Source organism: Marmota marmota, unplaced genomic scaffold, assembly GCF_001458135.2.
Source record: "Marmota marmota marmota unplaced genomic scaffold, marMar, whole genome shotgun sequence".
NCBI lineage: Eukaryota > Metazoa > Chordata > Mammalia > Rodentia > Sciuridae > Marmota > Marmota marmota.
Window position 1 is genome coordinate 4,830,582 of NW_025999897.1, and position 18,715 is coordinate 4,849,296.

An 18,715-nucleotide genomic window follows, 5' to 3' on the forward strand; every position below is an offset into this window, starting at 1 on the left:
TCCAGGGATGGCTATGAGATGTCCTTGGAGACTGGCTGTTGGGGGACTGGTTAGAGAGGATTCCACAGCTGTACAGAGCTGTTGGCCCCTCCCAGGGGGGTTCAGGGATTTGCAAAAGTCCAAGCATTTGACCTCTTGGAAAGTAAACAGTCACACAGGATCTGTGAATGTCAGCGTGGAAGTGTGGCACTCTCCCTCTCACCCTTTACAGCCCAAATCTCACCCTTTTGATGCTCCACTTGCAGATGTTTCTCTGCTTGGTTGATGTCTGCAATTACCACGGACATTTCAGGCTAGCTGAGAATGGAGCCATGCTGTATTATATTTGGGGGTAGGAGGAAAAAGATAGTAAGTGCTACTTTTCGCTGAGAGTTTGCTGTTTCTCAGGGATCACCTAAAGCATTTTGGATACATTATCTCTTAATTTTCAGGACAAAGACTCAGAGGCTATGAATACTTCCTTTTCTTGGGGCCGTAATGGGCGGGCAAGGAAGTCAAAACTTTAAGAGGTTAGATAACACGATTGTGGTCACACAACTGGTACATGGAGGAACAGGCCCTCTGATACCAGAAGCTATATTCTTCATCTGAGCTAAAAAACAGTGACTGTTAACTTGGCTCAGGGAATATTGGACCCAGCATGGTTCTTCAGGGGTGGCACCTACAGCTTTGGTAAATACCCTTGACCCTGACTAAGCTCCCAAAGGACAGGGACCACGTCTTATTTGCAATTAGTATATCTGAAACTAGGGTTTGGCCCACAGTTAGTAACCAATAAATGTTTGTCATCGGAACTGAATCAATGGGATCTAGGTGACAGGCTCTGAAAGCCACACTTAGAAATAAAGAGATGCCCTCATCTTACATTCTTGCAAGCAGACAAAAGTCACCAACTTCTCTCAAGATTGGAATCTACTGCAATTAAAAACATTTATTTATTTATTGAATATTGTAAAGTCTTAGAGTCAGAAACATTTTCGTTGTCTATATACATTTACCATAAATTATTACCTTTGATTGGTCAAGAGTACCTGGCACAGGACTTGATGCCATTTTGATGATAACATATAAATGCACTTTAAAAATATTTGTTGGGCTGGGGTTGTGGCTCAGTGATAGAGCGCTAGCCTAGCATGTGCGAGGCACTGGGTTCGATTCTCAACACCACATATAAATTAATGAATAAAATAAAGATCCATCAACAACTAAAATAGTATTTAAAAAATATTTGTTAAAAATTGAATGTTCTCCTTGCAGAGTTCAACTTAAATATGCAAGGAGGCATCATTGCAGGCTACCAATGAAGTGTGAGACACTTGATCTGTTTAATGTGGTTTAAACATGGTCCTTTCATCAAGACCAGAACTTTTATCTACAACTGTGTGGACTTCGAGGAGTCTTGATCAAGATGAAACTGGGCTTCTTTCAGTGGTGTGCTGATAAGTGTTTAACAACCAGCTCTCCTGAAAACAAACAGAAAGTCCTCTTTTGTAGCGTTGGCTGGTTGGCATAATACTCCTTGGTCATTGATTGCAATTCTACTATTGATGCAGTTGAGAGGAGATGTGCCCAATCATCTCTTTTCAGATGGAATTTCCATATCACTCCATACCCTCTACCCACATCTATCTGTGATTCCCGTGTCACCACCTAAGCATACAAATGACTGCCTGTTTGAGTTTCTCCTCCTGTGTGTGTAATGGTAAATATCTGTCTTCTGTGTCAAGGGTCACTGACACAGTCCACTTTGTGAATTTTTGTCTGCTGAGCACTTGAACTTCATGAGCCAGATCTCACCAACAGGCCCAGACTCACAGGTGGTGCTAATATCCTGTTAGTCTTTAGCTTGCCCAGAGCCATAGCTAGTGTCCAAGATGGTGACCGATGACCTCTGCCTACTGCTTACCTCTTTGTGTTGTCTTCCCCCATATTTTGCCAGCCACACAGGATATGACAGAAGACAGGACACGTCCCTTCCAAGAATAAATCATGAAAGTCATAGTGACTTCTGTCTTGGTCACACCGTCTCTCTTGGGTTATTCATTCGATGGGAAGCCATTTGCCAAGTCATGAGCAGCACTGTAGAGGCCCCTGGAGCAGGGACAAAGCCTCTGCCAACAGCCATGAGAATGAGTTTGGAAGCAGATCCTCAGCCCCAGAGAAGCATCCAGATGACATCCTTAGCTAACAGTTTCACTGCAGCCTCATGGAAAACCCTGGGCCAGAACCATCCAGCCAAGCTGCTCCTGGATCTCTGGCCTTTACAAACAGTGAGACATAACAAATATTCGCTGTTCCAAGCTGCTGAATGTAGAGATAACTTGCTACATAGCAATGGATAATGAATACAGGCACTGTCTTATTCTTAAGATTTGTCTTGCATACTAAATTTTAACCTAAATAACTTCTACCAGCATTACTCAAATTAAAAATTATATCCTTCTTAATTTTTTTTCAAGGGAATTTATTTTTAAAAGATTAATTCTTGGGGCTGGGGTTGTGGCTCAGTGGTAGCGTATTCATCTGGCATGAGTGAGGCACTGGGTTCGATCCTCAGCACCACATAAAAATAAATAAATAAATAAATAAATAACATAAAGGTATTGTGTCCATCTACAACTCAAAAATAAAAATAAAAATAAAAAAAGACTAATTCTTCCCTTCCTTCCTCTCATCCTTTTCCTCTTCCGCTTATATTTTGATTTCACATTTGAGTAAGTCTTTTAGGATACGGAAACAGTGGAGGTTGGAAGCAGAAGATGGTTAGGGGTAGGGTTAGGGTTAGGTTAGGGTGAGGCTCAAGGTTAGGCTTAGGGTTGGGTTAGGGTCAGGATCAGGGTCAGGGTTTTGTTTTGGGGTCAATAATTTCTAGTTCCTACTGTGGTATGATATTGAAAGGTTCCAAATCTTTCAAATTTTTGGTTTCCCCACATATAAAATTGGGCTAGTAAAATCAAACTTAAAGAGTGTTGTGAGGATTATGTGCAAAATTAAATACATGTAAGTCCTAGCACCATAGGTGGCAATCAATGTCTGCTCTATTGGCAGCATTTATTTCAAAAGAACCCTCCTGACAAAGGAAACAAACAAAGTTGATCCTTGTCTTTTTATTGAGAGTCACTGGTGTCTATAGGACCTACTGAAAGATGTTTCCAATAGATGGAGAGGCTGGTGGAAGCAGAGCCGTCATGCCCTCTGGTCATCTCTCAGAGTTAAGAGTGACGGCTCTTTACAGATGGACGGGTGGGAGATGAAGCCCCGTCATCCCTTGGAGGCAGGATGAGTAGTGGAGGCTGTGTCAAGGAGCTCTGCAGCAGCATACATTATCAACCGTCCTGGAACCTCCAGAACCCTCAGCAGTAAGGTCCAGTCTGCTTGGCCCCGCAGCCCTTCATGTGTTTGGGCCTTAGAGGTGGATACGCCCCAGGCCTCGTGCCAAGGAGCAGATCACCCTACCCTCTGGGCTAAGTCCACAGGAGGCTGATGGAACCTTTGAGAGGTGGGGCCTAATGAGAAGTTCTTAGGTCAATCGGGATTGTGCCCTCAGAAGAGATGAAGCAATTTCCTGTGGGACCCTGGTGAGTTTCCAAGAGAGGGTTCTTTTAAAGGCCTGAGCCAGGCTCTGTAACACTTGCTCCTGCTTGTGCTCCCACCGTTGCCATCGCCAGGATGTGACGCAGCTGGAAGGGCCCTCACCAGAGCTGGGTGCAGGTGCCATGCTCTGAACCTCCAGTACTATGACCCGTAAACCTCTTTTCTTGATAAAGTTAGTATTTTGTTATAGGAACGAAAAACTAGTGCAGATGGTCACTGCCTGTGCACCAAACCCTACTCTACATAGAGATTATAATTTGATTTAGCATTTCCAAAAGGGTCTTACGGGATTGTTAAAAGGCTATTCCAGTGATGTTAAAATGAGGTATACTGTGCAAAAGTGCATGATCTGTATTCTTGTAAATTTGGAAAATATGTTGATAGAGTTGAATTCTTTTTTTTTTTTTTAAACAGGATTCCTCAGGCCTTTTCAAATGCAGTCCTGATTCATGAATCTCTAAGAGGGAAACTGTAAATATTTTTAAAAAGATTCTTATGTTACAGGTAGGTGATGTTTCTACTTATATTTAGGTTATGACAGGTAACAGCGGCCTTGGACATTGCTTTATATTGCCAAAACATAGACGTGGATCTGTGTCGTTATGTGAATGAGGATACTCCAAAAAGTAAACAAGCAAATGTGGATGTGTAAGGAAAGGGCTAATGGTGAGGGGGGAGAGGGAGGTTTGCCTTCCCAGAAGAATTTAGGAAAGTTAGTACCTCTGAGCGAAGGCTGAGAGTCTTTAATTCTAATTCTGATTCACTGGGTGACCTTCAAAGGTTCAGCCAACATAGGTTTCCCTGTATGCAAACCAGAAATTTGCAAAGTGAAGGCAACTTGAACTTTTCTTGCAGGATAGCACAAGGATTAGACAAGCCCATGCAATTAAAATGTTTTGAGTTCTGTGGTTAGGTACACAGCCTAATGACAGGGTAGGGTCCCACCACTAGCAGGATTAACGGCAGGAGGAGGGCAGGGTTGGTTGCAGAGAGGCTCAACAGAGTCTGTCCCCCAGGATTGTGGGTAGCCGACATCCTGGGGTCCCGATGAGTCATGGTCTGTGTGCATAAACAAGCAGGCACACATGGGGCACCCCTGGGCTCCAGTGGCTCAAATTCCCCAAAGAAAATCTTGAAGATTCTAGAGGAAAGAAAATGTACAACAGCTACTAGGAGGCTTTTCTTCTATAGTGGACAAAACAAAATGGGATGCAAATGTCTCTATTTACTGGGGATTTTGTGGGACTATCCAAGTGATTATTTGCCTACATCCTGTTGATGCTGGTCTTGGAGATCAGGGTCGGGTCCTCCTTCCCCCAGTGTTGAAGATTAAACACAGGAGAAATGAGGCAATCACAGAAAGCAAGTTTTAAGAGACAGAACAGAGATAGCAGACTTCTCCAGAGAGGAGCTGGGACTCAGGGCTGGTGTCCAAGGGACTGGGGGTGTCTTGCCTTTTTTATAGGACCCCCCCCTTTCTTTCCTGCCTAAGTGACCAAAAGGCAGGAAAAGAGCCACCCAAGGGGCACTCATTAGCAACTCCTTGTGGGTTGGGAGGAGGATTCAGGCATTGGTAACCAGTTGAGCAGGGAAGTGCTATCTGGAGTTTAGCTGTTAGCAACTCATTTCCTTTTTAATTTAATTTAATTTTTTTTTATAATCATCTACCTGTCCTTTGCCCCATCTCACTGCTACAACCTCCCAGAGATGAGACCCCCCCCCCAACACACACACACACTCTGCCAAAAGAAATATATATATATCCCAAACTGAATTTTCTGTTGGTTAGCTTCTGTACATTGGGCACGCTGGGAGTTTCTGCTGTCTTAATTTTGTACTTCCTCTCTCCCATTGCTGAGTCATTGAAAGGCCTAGAAATCAGGGAACGAGGCTGGGGTGTGTCCAGCAACCATAGAGCCTGACTCTTTCCCGTAGAACAAGAGCGCCACCTGGAGTTGAGTGTGAGCACTGCAGATCTCTACTTGGAGGACCAGGTCTGAGAGTGAGGTGAATAGGACTGCTTTTCTTTGGCAGCAACAAGCCTGTCAGTCAGGTCTGACTTGCATCTATGAGATCCTGAATTATTTTTCGCGAGATGCAGCATAACATTCAGGGCTATCCAGAGAAACAGCACCAATAGGATATGCGTGTATAGCATTAAGACCATTAAGAGATTTAGTTTAAGGAATTGTTTCATGCAAAGGTGGGTGCCGGCAAGCTTGAACTTCGTAGGATGGCCCTGGAAGGCTGTGGATTCAAGTAGCAATTGATGCTGGTCTCATGGAAAATTCTTCTCCAGGAAACTTCAGGGATTTTTTTTTTTTTTTTTTTTTTGCTTGAAGGGCTTTCATCTGATTGGATGAGATCTGCTCACATTATCCATAGTCATTTCCATTGCTTAGAATCAACTGGCTGTAAAAGTTAACCGTGCCTACAAAATAATTTCCCATCAATACCTGGACCTGTGTTTGTTTAAATAACTGGATTTTTAGCTACGCCAACACATGAAGCTAACCATCACAGTTAGCAACATTGGCACAGGTAGAAAGTTTATTTTTTGACATGACGATATATGAATGATTCTTCACTTGTTTTGTTATCCTACAGACTCGACAACATTTCAGGTTCTATCAGGTGCATTGCAATTCTAATTATACCATATATCATGGGGCTAGATGCGGATGTGTTGCTGTTACTGGCTTACAATATGCACAGCGTGACTTCCCCCCCAGTGCCAGCAAGACAAAGATATGTGGAATAAGTTTCCTAACAAATAGGGTATTTTCCCAGGGTGGACATTTGTGAGTCCCCATATGTGCACAATTGTCCAACTGGACCTGCTTGCCCTGTGGTGTAAGGCGGTTGGACAGGCTGGCCAGAGCTTCCTCTGGGGAGTGGCACCTAGGTCCTTTGAAGCTGGTGTATTTCTGTCTAGAATTTCTGGCAGAGACTGACAGAGTGAAATGGTTATCCTGGGTAACTGTCCCATTCAGATCTATTGAAAAATAAAATAGGGAAGGGCTCCATTGTCCTGATGATTTTTTTTTTTTTTAAACCTCATGGGATGTTGAGGCGGCATCTGTGGTCAGGAACTCTGAGAGGACCTTCTCCATGAACCCTCGGAAAGCAGAGGAGCAGAACACTAGGCAGCCAAGACTCTTGTGGTGGGTGCTCAGTGGGAAAGAAAAAAAAGAGAAAATTGAATTCCTCTGGAATTCTGTGGCCAGGAATGTCCCAGAGAGTCTATGAAGGGAGAAAGAGGAGCTACAGCCTCTCTATTATGGTGGAGGGGACACAATTCCTGGCATGTGACTTCAATTTCCTTGACTCCTCTAAGTCGATATTTTGGCATTTCCTAAACTTCAACTGTTCATTCCCCTCTTCCATCACCATCTGAACATGCTGGGTATATTTTCCTGATATAAGAATAACAAACCCAAAAGAAATCGCCTACGTACCCTGTGGCATGCACACCCTTACACACTACAGTGGTTCCTATTCACTTCTCTGTTGCAAAGCCCACATCAGGTGCATATGGTCAACTCGGATAAAGACACGGATGTGTGCAGAGCGGCTGTGTAATGATGAGAACCGGAGTATCATGACCTTCTAAAGTTCCCTTTTCTCTTAGGTTTTCCTGATTACGAGATCTAATCATTGAATAGGCTTGAGTTTGCACATACAGCAAGGGCCTGCTCTCAATAAAGCAGTGGTTCCAGCTTTGTGAACTGCTCACCGTCTCTGGTGCATTTCATGATACTCTCAATACTACCCACACCCAGAGGTGATGAAGACGAACATTTCATGAAAATCGCTTAAAATATATATATATATATATATATATATAACCAACCAGGATGGCAATTTGGAAAAGTCACTGTGCTTGTCATTTCAATGGCTGCCCCTTTTGTCCTCGGCCTTCCCTTTGGTGTCGATGACTAAGGTACTTACTACAGAAAAACCCCATTTGATTTTATGAAAATGTAAAGGACAAAAATAACAAATGAATTATTAACATGTAGTTGGCATATTTTAAAGAATGAAGCTGGTGCTGTGGAGCACTCCTGTAATCCCAGTGCTCGCAGGAGGCTGAGGCAGGAGGATCGAGAGTTCAAAGCCAGCCTCAGCAAGAGCGAGGCACTAAGCAGCTCAGTGAGACCCTGTCTCTAAATAAGATACAAAATAGGGCTGGGGATGTGGCTCAGTGGTCGAGGGTCCCTGAGTTCAATCCCCCCTGGTATTGCCCCCTGCCCCCCAAAAAGAAAAATGAAACTTACAAAGCAGTGGTGTATTTTGTTGCTGAAGTGATTTGCTTAACTCCACCAGGTCTGAGTTGGAGAACTTGGCCTCAACCCCATGAAATACCATGCATCCTCCTCCTCCTCTTGTTCTGAAGTGGGGGATTCTGTGCTGATATTGCCTTCAAATCCTTTTACGAGCTCTATTCTGAGCTTTTCTCCATTGGCTTTGCCATTCCTCTCTCTGTTCCGTGTAGCACCCTTGTTTTTCCTTCAGGCAGAGAACTCTCCTCACCCCACGGCTCACCCACCTCTCTCATCTTCTGCTCTCTGCTTTCACCATGGAAACACCCCTGGGTTAGAAATGGAAAGACTGAGCCACTGGCGAGGATGTGGGGAAAAGGCACACTCATACATTGCTGGTGAGATGGCCAATTGGTGCTACCAATCTGGAAAGCACTATGGAGATTCCTCAGAAAACTTGGAATGGACCCACCATTTGACCCAGCGATCCCACTCCTTGGTTTACACCCAGAGGTCTTAAAATCAGCGTACTACAGTGATGCAGCCACATCAATGTTTATAGCAGCTCAATTCACAATAGCTAAGCAATGGAACCAACCCAGGTGCCCTTCAACAGATGAATGGATAAAGAAAATGTGGTACATATACACAATGGAATATTACCCAGCCATAAAGACGAATGAAATCATGGCATTTTCAGGTCAGAGGATGGAATTGAAGACTATGGTGCTAAGTTATGACATAAGCTGGTTCCCAAAAACCAAAGGCTGAATGTTCTCTCTGATATGTGGATGCTAACACACAAAAGAAGGAAGAGGGAAGAATAGGAGTTCATTGGATTAGACAAAGGGGAATGAAGGGCAGGGAGGAGGAATAGGAATAGGAGAGACAGTGGAATCATCAGACATAACTTTCCCAAGTTCATAGGTGAACACACGACCAGGGCAACTCCACGTCATGTTCATCACAAGAACGGGATCCTAATTAGAATAATTTATACTCCCTGTATGTACAACATGTCAAAACACACTCTACTGTCCTGTATATCCAACAAACAAACAAACAAACAAAAAAGACTGAGCCGCTTGCTCTCCAGGACTGTGTTCTGGAACCATCCATGGGGCTTCCTGACCTCAGCTGTCTTTTGGAGCCAGACAGTGCATCTGTCCCTGAGCGGTTTCTTTCCTGCTCGTGTGGGCTGTGTGTGAAATGTCCCTCTTTCTGCTTCCCTCCTCTTCCAACTCAGAGTATCCAGGTCACAGTGTCCTGCTGGGGAAGCATCTGGAACCAGGAGGTCACTTCTGAAATTCCTCCAGAGGGGCTTCTTTTTATCACAAGTTGGTTTCCTCCTGTGGGGCCTTGCACAAGCAAGACCCGACGGAGAGGCTCCCACCTGAAGGGAAGAGGAGATGAGAGGGCCTCTGGTATCTGGTAAGGGGTGGGAGAAGGAGTGTCACGCAGCCAGCAGGACACAGGTGTGGACAGAGCCCCCAATGCCAAAGATACACAGCTAAAGGAGAAACCCAGCAGGTGAAGGACAAGTGCATTGATTATTAACCACTGGGCGAATCTGGGTGTGGATACATGACTGATGATTCATCTGACTTTTCTACTAAGAGAACTAAAAACTCGTGTTTGCCTGTTTTTTAAAAAAATAAAGAGCAAAGTGTGGTGGTGCATGCTTGTAATACCAGTGGCTCAGGAGGCTGAGGCAGGAGGATCGCAAGTTCAAAGCCAGCCTCAGCAACTCAGCAAGGCCCTAAGCAACTCAGAGACACCCTGTTTCTAAATTTAAGAAAAAAAAAAAAAAGGCTGGGGATGTGCCTCAGTGGTTAAGTGCCCCTGGGTTCAATCCTCAGTACCAAAAAAAAAAAACAAAAAACAAAAACAAAAACAAAAAAGACAGAGCGGGATAATACAGCTGAATAAAAAAGAGATTCTTTGTTAGAAAAAAAGACTGAAACACTACAGAGATAATTTCATTGAGTAAACTGCAATTGCGTAAGTAAAGTCTAAGTCAACAATCAAGCTGCTAGATGATTTAGGGCTGAAGCTGCAAAGATAGAAGACACACACCCAGTCAGTTTGAGGAAGCTCCTCCTTGTTGTCTAGGATATATCACAAAAGTCCCAGAATGTTTAATACGCATTCAATAATTTTTACATTGATTTTCTATGGAAATATAAAAGTTTGGACATAATGGGTTAAATAAAATATTCTTGAAGTCAACTTCACGTTTCTTTTAATTTTTTTAATGAGCTAACTAGAAAATTAAATCTTACACATGTGCTTACGTTCCCTGTATATTGAACAGCAGGAGAGGGAGGCTTAGGGCTTCTGCAGGCGTTAACCGTCTTGAAGAGCAGTTGCTACCTGGAGCATGAGGCTGGTACCTTGGGGAGGCCAGAGATGTTATAGTTATGGAGAAACGGGAGCTGAGCCCTGCCCTGACTGCACCTGAAGCATTTCAGACCTCAAATCAAAGGAACCATTGAAGGCTGGGGACATGGTTTAGTTGGTAGAGCGCTTGCCTCACGTGCACAGGGCCCTGGGTTCAATCTCCAGCACCACCAAAAAAAGACGTATCTCTTATTGCCTTGAATTGGATTTTCTGTTTCAAGCAACAGGAAAATCCTTGTGGAATCTGGCTTGCAGAATCCCTCACGGCTCATTATTTCAAGAGTAAGTAAGTCTCACCATATTGCCCAGGCTGGCCTTGAACTTGCGATCCTCCTGCCTCAGCCTCCTGAGTAGCTGGGGTTATAGGCACATGCCATGGCCACATGCCTGTGGAGAGTTTTTATAATGATGCTGTGTCAACTCCTTTGAGACCCTCCAAGCCCTGCCTCACTGTTCACCCAGGTGGACTTCTCATAGTTTTTCATGGGGGACCCTGGATCTTATCCAGCCAGCCCCATTTATCATTCCTGTTAAATGTCACATTCACTCTTTTAATAACCTAGGCTATGCTTTTAGCTGGTAATGTGCCAAGAAACACAAATTTCCATGCACGGAGGTTGACGGAACAAGTGCTCTGTGTGTGTTGGTCTTGACTTTCCAGGAACAGGAGACAGACCTGGCCTGGAGTACTGTCCCTCCACCACAAATGGGCTGGGGGGTGCTGGGCAACTTCCTCAAACTTTCCAAGTCTCAGTTCCCCACAGGACTGTTGTGGGGGTGAACTGACATTGTGGCAGATTAATTTGATTGTCACAAATACTCATTCCCTCCTCCTGTTCTTTCTCTGCTCCATACTCCAAGGGAGTTGTCGATACAAAGGAAGGGACAGATCGAGAGACAGACACGATATCGAGGACACTCCACAGGGTTTGGTGAGTCACTGGAGGCGGGTAACCACACTGAGTCTTGGGAACCATGGTACATAGACCTCGAAAAGAAAAAAAAAATGGGAGCAGGAGCTGACCCTCCAAGGCCAACTTTTCTAAAGACCCCAGATGAAACATAATTAGGGACCACTCCGAAAAACTCTTCTGCTTGACCGAACACGCATGACCAACCCTTCCTTGGAAGCCCTGACCTAGACGAAGGCTTAGATTTACATTGTGCTAAAGTCAGCTTTTTTTTCACTGCTGTGACAAAAAGACTTGACAAGAACAATTACAGGAGGAAACGTTTATTTGGGGGGCTCACGGTTTCAGAGGTCTCAGCCAAAGATGGCCAACTCCATTCCTGGGGGCGTGAGGTGAGGCAGGAGGTCATGGCAGGAGGAGTGGCTGAGGAAAGCAGCCCGGGACATGGCGCCAGGAAGCAGAAGGAGAGCTGTGCTCCAGAAGGACAAGATATAAAAATCTAGACCCCAAAGCACCCCCTCCAGCCCCACCCTGCCTGCCTGCAGATACTGCAGTTAACCCCTCTCAGGGGATTAATGCACCGATCAGGTTAAGACTCTCCTAACCCAGTCAATCATTTTACCTCTAAACTTTCTTACATTCTCTGACACGTGAGCCTTTGGGGGACACCTGACATCTAAACCATAACACACTATGAAATTTATAATTAAGGGACCAGCACTATTCTCAGTGTATTTGATAATTGTCTCAAGAACTTCTGAAGTTTTTACCTTGTATATTTTGCTTTCAGTCCAAGTTCCCCTGCTAGTACGAGAGTCTACACAATCGACACTTTTAGGACTAATTTATTTTATTTTTCTCCTATTTCCAGTATATTGATTTCCAATATATATTCCAATATATATATTTCCAATATATTGATTTCCAATCAATCCACTATTTTTCAGACTATGTTTAGCTTCTGACTGTTCCTTTAACTTACATCTGAAAAAAATAAGTAGCACTTCTCCTTCATTTTCTCTGAAGCTTCTGCTGTTCTGACCCCATGAGCATGGAGGGAACTGATTCTACTTCGCTGAAGGTTGTCAGAGACCAAAGTCATGACACACGTTAGTTTAACCTGGCACTTGTGCAGCAGCTGGACTGCAGCTGACGTGTGGGGCTGCACATCAAGGACATGGGAGTCACCTTACCCCTCTTCGTTATCAGTTAGGTGGTATTAGGGGGTGGGCTGATAGGACTCAGCCTCTTCAGTAAGCCCTCAGGGCCCTCATGAACTTCAGGTCCAAAACATCGCGTGCTCATCTGACTTGGGCAACAGTGTTGAATCAGGCACTCCCCCCCCCCACCCCCCACCGTCCCCTTTGACAAAGAAAGGAACTTTAAAAGCTTTTCTAGGTATTGTCTCTTTTTTTACTTGAGCAATAAATGTTCAGAAATCATTCTGGCCAACAAGATTGTCACTTGCTGTATTAACTTCAAAATAAGAGAAGAATGGAAATTTCACGTTGAGGGGTAGGGTGGGGTGGGGTGCCGTGGGTACTGGTCTATGAAATGCTAAGATTCGCATGCCCTGTAGAGGGCAGTATTTCCCCTTGCCTAAAATCTCTTCCATCTTCCAAACTCCTGAGTAAGGCAGAGCAGCTGTATCCACCGAGGGCAGAATTTAAGAAGAACTTCTGGGTTCAGTGCTGAGGGCAATGTCCTCTGGGAAGGAGGCATCCTTGCTGATGCCCTCCAGTGATGCTGGACTTTGTTACTTTATCCTCCTGGGGCCTGAGCTGAGGATTGAAAGATGCAGCCAGAATAAAAGCACAGAAACCTGTAGGAAGAAGAGGGAGGATTTGAACAAAGTGGGAGTTTAAATTTTCCCAAGGCCAAGCAAGTTTCTCAGTCTCTATTTCAGCTGAGAGTTTCTGCCCTCTGGAAGCCTGTCCCCTCTCAGAGCCAACAAGGGGCTAGTCTGAGGCTTGTTGCGGGGGACGCTGGTGCCAACAGTGCTTGGACCCCAGGAACCAGGAAGCTCAGCCTCGGGAACTTCTGCGGGGTCGAGCCTCCGGGTGAACAGGTGGAAATTTACCTGGGGAGATCCTGGGCTGAGCCATGCCCTGGACTCTCTGAGCCTTGGAGTTTATCTTTAGCATCCCACACGGGGAGCAAACAATGCCTCCAAATGAAAACTGGCACAGGTCGAACACCTCCGGGACTTTTCTCTCTTTAATCAAAACTAGTAGGAAACTGAGAGCAAGAATGTTATTGTCACCAATTAAATGAGCATATTTACTTTTAGAATATTAATAATCACCTAGGTTGCTAGAGATAGGTGGGGAATGAGGCTGGTAGCAACCTTTCTGAAAAAATCCCAGATTCTTTTGCCCCACAGAACAAGAGTACTGAGTCACAGATGGGACCGCGCTTCTTCATGGGGAATCTGAGACAGGGTAATCGAATTTTTTCATCTTGCCCCCTTGAATTTTTCCTTCTCAGATCTCTTACTTTTTCATGGTCCATGGTAATAGCCATTTGTGATCAGGAATCATCTGATCCTTTGATCTGTGTGGGCGGAAGTGACCCTGGACACCTCTTGGGTCACAGGAGTGTTTTTCTATAACACAGTGGAATAGCACTGGGAAAAAAAAACAGTTCCAATGCGCTTAGGTGGAAATAGAGTCTGTTCATGAAACCTCAAATGATCTCTATTGAAATGAGCATTTGCTAGTCAGAACAAGCCCCTCACAGGTGGCACTTCAGGCTGGGCTTCTCAGAGGTTAATGGTGTCTTGGAGAGTGATTATAAGTGTTTAAGAAACCCAGATCAATGAGAGCAGGTTTTCAGGGCATGGTGCTTAATCTGCATCCCCCCCCCCACCCCGCCTCTTATTTTCTAGTTTCAAGAGGAAAAATAAAGGGGAACCAAATCCTGCAGAGGAATTCTCCGTGGGAGATGAAGGTCAAGTGGAAGGGGAAACGGGGCCAGTTGATGATTAACTAGTCTTGAGAGGCAAAGCAAATTGGGCCTCTCCAGGGAGACTTGCTTAGCCCTTAACAGGTTCCAATCAGAGAAACCCATTTGAGAATCCGGGGATTATTACAGTACGGGTTTCTCTCCTCCCCAAACCAGGAAACAGAATGTCCTAGGACAGAAACCCATAAATAAAACGTGGTTCTGTCCGGTAAAGAAAACATGCAAAAAGTGTCCTTCCATGTCTAAAATTCTAGGGAGGACAGCAAAAAGGAGAATGTGATGGCGTCCTGGCCACTACTGATGGTGAGTGTAAGAAATTTTGAAGGCTGAGGGACCTTGGCAAGAGACCCAGGCCATGATTCTCAATTTCCAGAAAAAACCAAAACCAAAACCAAAAACCAGGGAATTCAGTCTTTTAGGAAGAGTGATCTGTAGAGCAGGAATCCCACGAGGGTTGGTGGAGACGCTGGCACCAGCTCTTTAAACACGACGTGGTTGATGACAGCAGAGTGACCACGACACCCGGAGCGACCAAGAGATCTTTATTGTGGCAGTGTCTGATTAACAGGGAAGAGAGAGAGAGAGAGAGAGAGAGGAAACAGGGAGAGTGAGAGAGTGGGGGAGGAGAGAGAGAGAGAGACAAAAGAGAGAAGAGAAAGAGAGTGAGAAGGAGAGAGTGAGAGAGAGAGTGAGAGAGAGGGGGGGAAACAGAGGGAGAGTGAGGGAGTGGGGGAGGAGAGAGAGAGTGAGAGAGAGAGGAGAGAGAGAAGAGAGTGAGAGAGAAGAGAGTGAGAGAGAAGAGAGTGAGAGAGAGAGGAGAGAGAGAAGAGAGTGAGAGNGAGAGAGAGAGGAGAGTGAGAGAGAAGAAGTGAGAGAAGAGAGAGAGAGAGGAGAGTGAGAGAGAGAAGAAGTGAGAGAGAAGAAGTGAGAGAGAGGAGAGAGAGAGAAGAGAGAGAGAGAAGAGAGAGAGAGAAGAGAGAGAGAGAAGAGAGAGAGAGAGAAGAAGTGAGAGAGAGAGAAGAGAGTGAGAGAGAGAAGAGAGAGAGAGAGAAGAGAGTGAGTGAGAGAGGGGGGCCCGGCAGAAGAGAGTTTTTATAGCCAAGATCTAATGGGCTCTCTGGGTCTGCCAGCTGCCGTGTTGGTGTGCAATGACTGGATCCTCCAGTGGTTGCTAAGGGTGACATTTCCTGCCTTCAGGCAGTGGGGTGGGGGTCAGTGTTCTGCCTTGAGTGGGCTGAGTGTTCAGACTTGAGGCAAACCAGGGATAAGGAACCAGGCGGGTGAGGGTGAGAGTCCAGGCCGCCCTGCAGCTAAGGATTGTTCAGCCTGCCCCATAACTAACAGTTGACCCGCTTCCTCAGTGGTTGATGGAGAAGCCGATTTTGTTGTTGCTGTTGCCATAACTACAAGGCAACCAGTCATTTCCTGGAACTCAGACAGTTGTTAGGGGCAACATGTGAGTGAGATGATGGATGTGGGTCATCGGCAGCTCTAGGACCCCTGGGTTCTGTCTCCTCTCTGCCCTTGGCCCTAAGCCTGTTTTCAGCATTCCACGGCAGCTGTGCCTGGGTCCTGGGCTGAGAGTCCCCTCCCCTGGCTTTGGGAGACCACCATAATCAACAACAAAACCTCACAGACCTGCTTGTTTTCGGAGCAAGCTTTCCTGTAATGTGTTCCCTAGGGCACCGACTCCCTGAGATCTTGTTAGATGTTTCTCTACTTAGGTATTCCTTGGCCAATGAAGCTTGAAATTTTGATCTAGAGTAAATTGGACCTGTTAAAAACTTTCCTTTACTTCTAAATGTCTCAGATTCTGCATGAATTCATGTGCACTGTGCATCTCCTAGTGGATAGATACAATGCAGAGTACAGATCCATTTTTTTTTTTTTTGGTGATGCTAGGGATGGAACCCAGGGCCTCCTGCCTCCTAGGCAAGTGTATTAGCTCTGAGTTACACGCCCAGCCCTCTCTGACGTGTTACTTCAACCTGTGCCCTAAGACCAGGTTCTCCTAGAAGCTCTCCATTCCTGAAAAAAATCTGCAACTTAAGGTCTCAATTGTGTTAGGGAGCCCATAGGCACAGTTGAAGGACCCGTCTTACAACACATCAGGGGCACATCTAAGCCAATGTGGGGATACGTCTTCAGCCCACGGTCCTTTCAAAAATACCTTTATTGATGTGTTTCGTAGGGAATGACTAATTCATAATATAATGCTATCTTCCTTTTTTTTTTAAAAAAAATATTTTTTGAGACTCTTTTCCTAAAAGAAAATCTCAGTTGTATTTGGAAGCCTGGGTCAGCTCTTGGTGCCCAGAATAAACCACCAGAGTCCTAGTGTCTCCGTTTTCTGAAAGTCACCACGTTTAGTGTCGGCTGTCAGTGTGTACCACAGACCCACACTGTTTCAGATTCTAAAAATGCTGGTGAATTCTGTTCTGGTGAAAACTGCTGGTCCCAGGAAAAAAAAATATGAAGCACGTTCAACATTCTTCTCTCCTTTACTCCTAAGAGGGGGCATTTTGCAGAGGGTGGTTTCCGAGCACCCTGGGGCTCCAGAGCTGGACTGAGCTGATAATGAGACATGCCCAGAGCTGGAACCCTCCACCTGGCATTGCACGACTCAGAATGTCGGGCTGCTTCTTTACCGTTTTGGTCTTCCACGGACCTTAACCACGGTGGGCCTGGGGCCCGCTCCCTCCTGAGTGCATCCGCCTTCTCTCCTGTTTCGCTCCGGGAGGTTGTGGAATGGATGCTCCAATCCAGGGTGTTTTGAGTTGAGGAAGAAACTTGGTCACTCAGGGGTCTCTTTCACCTGGGTTCAATCTTTCCTTGCGTATGCTTCCCCCCTACCTATCTGCTTAGATTAGGATGTGGGTCTAGGGGAGACAGATCAAGGATGCCCTTCAGTCTTCTGTGTCTTGGTTAAAACAGAGGCACAAAAGAAAACCTGGAGGTGGCCCATTTGTAGGATAGCACTATGCTTCTAACGTGGTCCTCAAAGTTTACAGGTCAGAAACTAGGTCCCCAATGTTGCAGTGTTGTGAGGTGGGACCTCTGAAGGTGACTGGCCATGAGAGCCCTGTCCTAGTGAATACACAACCCATTTACAGGTTAAAGGGTTTTGCAGGAGTGGCTTTTTTTTTTTTTTAAATAAAATTAAGCTCTAACACTCTTGCTCTGTGCTGCCATATGAAACAATCTGCCATGTTGTGACAGCACAAAGGCCCTCACCAGATGCTCAGCAGATGCCAGAGCCATGCTCTTGGACTCCCCAGTCTCCAGAACCCAAAACTAGATAAAACCCTATTCTTTATAAATGACCCAGCCTTGGGTATTTTGTAATAGTAACAGAAAACAAACTAAGACAAGAAGTTTCTGCACAGGGACTTGGATCTAAAACTTGTGGCAATCAGTGAAAGGTATTCTTAGAATGGCTCCTTGGCATTTGTTCTTGGTCCACCTTCCTTTGTAAGAAGTGTATTGGGGATTTCAGATCTTGGATCTTGGTCTTTCTTTTTCTTTCTCAATTTCCCTTTACCTTTGTTACAAAAGTACTTTTGAGTGTGTTAGGTAACTAGAATATAAATGAATTATATGTCTGATGTCCTTGGTAGCTGATAGCACATTAGAAAGGTCCTAAATGGATTCCTCTTTCCAAAGGTTGAACCTATATCCCAGTCATTGCTCTTCAGCAGGAACATGAGCTTCTAAATCAGTAAGCACGAAGCTTTCGACACCGTCCTGTGGTTTGATTTGAATGCAGTTCAGGCTATTACCCGCCCGAGGGCCTGGATGAAGATCTGGAGAGATAGACATTTCCTGCCCTACTTTCCTGACTGGTCTGACTCCAGGCACAGGAAAAGGCAAACAAGGGATGTGTCGTGGAGGTGCCCCGATGTGGCCACAAGATGGCGCAGTCTGAAAACATTTGCGCGTTCTCCAAAGAAACAAGGGATTTCTGTGTTTCACATGGAGGTCAAAGATCAAAAGCAGAACTGGAAAAAGACCAGATATCGTAAAAGACCATAATTCACGTCCTGAAGATTCTCGCAGCTCTTTGGCATGTTATTTCTTTGGGAGGACTTGGGAAAAAAAGGAAATCGCCAATGTGCATTCTGGGAATTTCCGGGACAATTTCTCATGTTCTTTTAGAGAAAGGTACAAACACAAGGCACTTTAATGTTGTTGTAAATAACAAAATGGGGTAGTGATGGGGGAAGGACTCCTCGTTCTCGTTGTAGGAGGGCCAGCTCTGTGATCACAGTTGCCTGACCTTTCCGGCTGCCCCGAAGGAATAGAAACTTCCTGACTTCACAATTGAACCATTGGACCCTGTTTCTTCCCATGGAATTTAAGAACTGGAAAGGACTTTCGAGAACATTGGGTTCCAACTTTCACCCAGCAGAAGAGCAGATCTCATGATCTCCCTGACCACAGTAGAAACCCATCTGTCTGCAAACCTCGGCCTGGTGACAGTGCGTTCCTGAGTCTTTCCTGGTAGCCTCTGGCGCACAGGTGAGGCTGCTGTCTTAGTTGTTCTGCTGCCACGACGGCTTCCCCTAAGGCTGTGTCCTGAGCACT

General features: G+C 45.2%; 1 long non-coding RNA gene across 1 annotated transcript; it reads right to left on the bottom strand.

Moving 5' to 3' along the window:
• Window positions 1–4,834: 4,834 nt before the first annotated feature.
• Window positions 4,835–8,313, bottom strand: LOC107158374. The gene is made up of 2 exons (XR_001505613.2): window positions 7,872–8,313; window positions 4,835–6,765 (listed from the first exon to the last, which is right to left on the bottom strand). It is a non-coding gene; the product is annotated as an uncharacterized LOC107158374 (long non-coding RNA).
• Window positions 8,314–18,715: the final 10,402 nt, after the last annotated feature.